General features: G+C 40.0%; 1 long non-coding RNA gene across 1 annotated transcript; it reads right to left on the minus strand.

Annotated features, from left to right (window-relative positions):
• Positions 1 to 1,149: 1,149 nt before the first annotated feature.
• Positions 1,150 to 4,895, minus strand: LOC112077992 (uncharacterized). Its single transcript, XR_011478403.1, has 3 exons — positions 4,596 to 4,895; positions 1,486 to 1,581; positions 1,150 to 1,345 (listed from the first exon to the last, which is right to left on the minus strand). It is a non-coding gene; the product is annotated as an uncharacterized lncRNA (long non-coding RNA).
• Positions 4,896 to 5,368: the final 473 nt, after the last annotated feature.

Raw genomic sequence — 5,368 nt, forward strand, 5'->3', positions numbered from 1 at the left:
CCAGACCTCCGGGGGTTGATAAATTTGATTTCCATTTATCATTTTTGTGTATTTGTTGTCAGCACATTCAACTATGTATAAGAAAAAAGTATTTAATAAGAATATTTCATTCATTCAGAATCTGGATGTTGTATTTTTAGTGTTCCCTTTATTTCTTTGAGCAGTTTTATATATTTATAACTTTTGTGATTCCATATATTAAGGAAGTGATAGAAGCGCTTTTGGGTTCTATAAGGAACCTTCTTTTCTAAGAGTGTAAAATAAACACGTTTTTCTTTTGATTATTTAATTATCTACATCATGTTATTTCAAGTTATCCCTTTAGAGCGAAACATCACGTTGTTAAAAAATAATCCTAAATTGTTAATGGCTGTAAATTGGGCAATTGAAGGCATCTAGGGGGTAATATGTGTTTGATGAAAATTAACATTGTATGCAACGTTGAAGGCAACATTATTGGCAAGGGACTTGATGCTACTATGCCAAAGATGTTTCGAGTTGTTAAATGGTTGTGAAGAGTGTGTTGATATAACTGTCACGAATCCCGCTTCCTGAGTCTGTTTTTGCCTGTGTTCTGTCCTGGAGTGTTTTTTTCCGGTGTCCTGGAACGCACCCTGTCTGGTTGTCGGGCGACGTAGCTAGTTGGGAGATCTCTGATTTACCGCACCTGTTTCCAATCCGCTATCTGCACACCTGGTCCTGATCATCACCCCTCCACTTCATAAGCACTGACCTGACATCCAATCCCTGCCGGATCGTTAGCCATGAACAGTATGTTGTGCCAGCGTATCAGCCTCCAMTTTGATAGAGTTTGTTTTGTTGTTTTGTACGTCTTGCTTGCCTTGAACTTACCTCCGTTCTCTCTGTCAACAGTCATTTCCCCGGAACACTCATTCCATCCCTACCTGGTCGTCGGTGGCTTCTGTTACTCCCTTGGATCTGCCAATTCAATCCCATCAACTCAACTCCGCTGCCCGCTCCGCTACCTGGATCTTTCTATCTCTACACTTAAACTTGTAAATAAATACTCACCTTCGACTTACTCTCCTGGTCTGCTTCTGGGTTCTACGTTAGAAAACCGTGACAATAACGGTTATATTGTCAAAATTCTGCTTGTAACAACGATCAGAATTGGTTAAATAATTATTAATTAATTATTGTATTATATTAGGCAATAATTAAGAGTAGGCAAAGTGGTCTTGTCATGTGAAAATTCTATCAAATGTCTTACATTGCAACGAGTACAGTCAGGGTGCCGCGGAACCCCTGCAGTACCTCCACAGACCCCGGATTGAGAACCCCTGCAGTACCTCCACAGACCCCGGATTGAGAACCCCTGCAGTACCTCCACAGACCCCAGATTGAGAACCCCTGATTTAGCAGATGGTCTTATCCAGAGTGATTAACAGTAAGTGCATTCATCTTAAGATAGATATTTATTTTGGAAATAAACTTAATAAATTCTTCATAAAATTGTCATCTTACCTCTTAGCTTTGGTGTCATGTCCCCCAGAGAGATGCATTTTAGAGGCAGGGCCCCCCTCTCTCTCCCCAGAGAGACTCATTTTAGAGCACTGACCCCTAAACAGAGATCCAACATGTTGGTTGTGGTTAACACAGTGACAACTAAACAGAGATCCAGCATGTTGGTTGTGGTTAACACATTGACAACTAATTCTTGAATGTTCTCATTTATTCATTATCTTTTTGAGAAATAAAACATTTACTAACAGACATAGAAACAGTCAGGCGATTTAATGCAATCATATGAACACGTAGTTGTGACATTTTATCTCCATGGTAACTGTCAATAATAATAATAAGTCACAGTTTGTTAAGGTAGTTAGACAGTGCAGCAACAATGCGCAATGCCAAGCATCGGCTTGACTGGTGGTAGATCTAAAACAGACATGATTGATCTGAGGGGGAAACCTTGATTGGTGTAGAGATCGCCACCATTGGACTCTGGAGCAGTGGAAACGTGTTCCTCGGAGTTATGAATCACGCTTCACCATCTGGCAGTCCGACGAACGAATCTGGGTTTGGCGGATGCCAGGAAAACGCTACCTGCCAGAATGCATAGTGCCAGCTGTAAAGTTTGGTGGAGGAGGAATAATGGTCTGGGACTGTTTTTCATGGTTCGGGCCCCCTAGTTCTAGTGAAGAGAAATCGTAACGCTACAGCATAAAATGACATTCTAGACGATTCTGTGCTTCCAACTTTGTGGCAACAGTTTGGGGAAGGCCATTTTCCTGTTTCAGCATGACAATGTCCCCGTGCACAAAGCAAGGTCCATAAATGGCTTGTCGGGATCAGTGTGGAAGAACTTGACTGGCCGGCACAGAGCCCTGACCTCCACCCCATCGAACACCTTTGGGATGAATTGGAACGCCGACTGCGAGCCAGGCCTAATCGCCCAACATCAGTGCCCGACCTCCCTAATGCTCTTGTGGCTGAATGGAAGCAAATCCCTGCAGCAATGTCCCAACATCTAGTTGAAAGCCTTCCCAGAAGAGTGGAGGCTGTTATAGCAGCAAAGGGGGGGAACAACTCCATATTAATGCCTATGATTTTGGAATGAGACGTTTCACTAGCAGGTGTCCACATACTTTTGGCCATGTAATGTATATGGCCTAATCTAAATCAAATCAAATGTTATTGGTCACAATGTCTGAGCATCATAGACTAAGATACAGTAGAATAGTATAGAATACAGTAGATACATATGAGATGAGTAATGCATAGACTAAGATACAGTAGAATAGTATAGAATACAGTATATACATATGAGATGAGTAATACATAGACTAAGATACAGTAGAATAGTATAGAATACAGTATATACATATGAGATATAGTAATGCAGAATATTTATAGCCGGGCAGATAATTTTCACAACATTTCAACAGAGACCATCAGGTTGGTCGGCATGATTAGTGATATACTGTAGCTCAACTACTGTGACTGTTGAATGTCTGACGACGACTAACTTTATAGTTTGTAGCCTACTCCAGAATCTGCCTTTTCTTCATTCAACACATATATCGTTCTAATGCAGTGGTGTAAAGTACTTCAGTAAAATACTTTAAAGTACTACTGAGTTGTTTTTTGGGTATCTGTCTTTCTTTACTATTTATATTTTTAACACTTTTCTTTTCTTACTACATTCATGTGAAAATTATGTTTTTACTCATACATTTTACTGACACAAAAGTAAATTTTGAATGCTTAGCAGGACAGAAATGGTCAATTCACAACTTATAAGAGAAATCCTGGTCATCCTACTGATCTGATCTGGGACTCACTAAAAGAGAAATCCTGGTATCCCTACTGCTCTGATTGGAGACTCCTAAAAGAGAACATCTGGTCATTACTGCTCTGATCTGGAGGACTCACTAACAGAGAACACCGTCTCCTACTGCTCTGATCTGGAGGATCCTAAACAGAGAACATCCTGGTCATCTACTGCTCTGATCTGGAGACTCACTAAACAGAAAATCCCTGGTCATCCTACTGCCTCTGATCTGACTCACTAAACACTGCATCGTTGTAAGGATGTTTGAGTGTTGGAGTGTTCCCCTGGCTATCGTCAATTTAAATAACAGAAAATTGTGCGTTGTTTGTTTAATAAAAGGAATGGTTAATTTTACTATTTACTTTTGATACTTAAGTATATTTTAGCAATTACATTTACTTTTGATAGTTAATATTTAAAACCAAATACTTTTAGACATTTACTGAAGTAGTATTTTACTGTGTGACTTTCACTTTTACTTGAGTCATGTTGTATGAAGGAATCTTTCCTTTTACTCCAGTTTGAGAACTGAGTTCTGTTTCCACCGCTGTTCTAACGTTCCATATGAGACACAGTTTCAACAGACATTCTGGAACTGCGTCGGCTACAAAGTTACTTTACATTTCATATCAGGAAATAAAGTAACGGTCACTGGGTGAACTCGTTTCGCATTGCCCGGCTCCCCGGGTTTGCAAAGTTTGTGCATGTTAGACCATACCATTGGTCTTTAAAATATATGTCCAGACCCCTGTAGCACCGGGCCATGCAAAACGAACTTCCCACTGTCGCAGCGCACTGAGACACAGAGTTCTAAACCCAGACGCGTTTCTTCAAGACATCTCTCTTACATTAGTTTTGATAAACATATAATTTACTGGAAACCAAGTTTAGTTGTTTTTTCCTCCAAAATGTGAGTTACTGTTGGACTTTAATAATTATAAACAGGCCTACAAACCCAAAAGGTTTTAAGTTGAGAATGTTCATTTGTATGCCTCAAATATTAAACTGTCTTAAAATATGTGATGATTAGTTGAATCAGGTGTGTAAGTGCTGGTAAGAACAAAAGGATTGAGAAACCCTGAGATAAACATAAAACCATATAATTCAAAAGCTCCTCCACCATCTTTATCAGACGTTTTACTGATAACATGTCGGCCTACTGATTAGTTTCCACTTTGAAAACTGCTGTCTGTCAGCAACTCAGCTCAAGTAGCAGTTCAACTAACTAGTAATATCTCATTCCAGGTATTCATTCTCTTACTCTGTCCTTTAGAATAGATTATCGTTCAGAAATACTTACTTTATTTGTCAGTTCTCTCCATATGGCGTTTTTAGCTCTGTCCTCAAAATGGATCCTTTCCAAAAGAACAACTTTACTTTCTGTTTCAGCTCAGCCGTCTCCCCATCCTGATAATAAAGTGTTTTATTGGTATCTTCCACTAGATGGCAGTACACACCTGCTGTAACTAGACTTTACAACTATGTGTTCTGTTTCACACAGGCAGTGTCCCAGAGGAGGAGTGCTGATCTAGGATCAGGTCCCCCTCTCCATGTAATCTGATTCATTATGATCAAGGATCCGGCCTCCCCCTCTCCATGTAATTTGATTCATTATGATCTGGGATCAGGATCCCCTCTCCATGTAATCTGATTCATAATGATCTAGGATCAGGTATCCCTCTCCTTGTAATCTGATTCATTATGATCTAGGATAAGGCCCCCCCTCTCCATGTATTCTGATTGATAATGATCTAGGATCAGGTCCCTCCTCTCCATGTAATCTGATACATTATGATCTTGGATCAGGTCCCCCCTCTCAATGTAATCTGGTTCATTATGATCTAGAATCAGGTCCCCCTGTCCATGTAATTTGATTCATTATGATCTAGGATCAGGTCCCTGCTCTCCATGTAATCTGGTTAATTATGATCTAGGATCAGGATCCCCTGTCCATGTAATTTGATTCATTATGATCTACGATCAGGTCCCCCTGTCCATGTAATCTGATTCAATATGATCTAGGATCAGGTTGCCCTCTCCATGTAATCTGGTTAATTATGATCTAGGATCAGG

This window comes from Salvelinus sp. IW2-2015, unplaced genomic scaffold (genome assembly GCF_002910315.2).
Source record: "Salvelinus sp. IW2-2015 unplaced genomic scaffold, ASM291031v2 Un_scaffold5131, whole genome shotgun sequence".
Classification (NCBI taxonomy): domain Eukaryota; kingdom Metazoa; phylum Chordata; class Actinopteri; order Salmoniformes; family Salmonidae; genus Salvelinus; species Salvelinus sp. IW2-2015.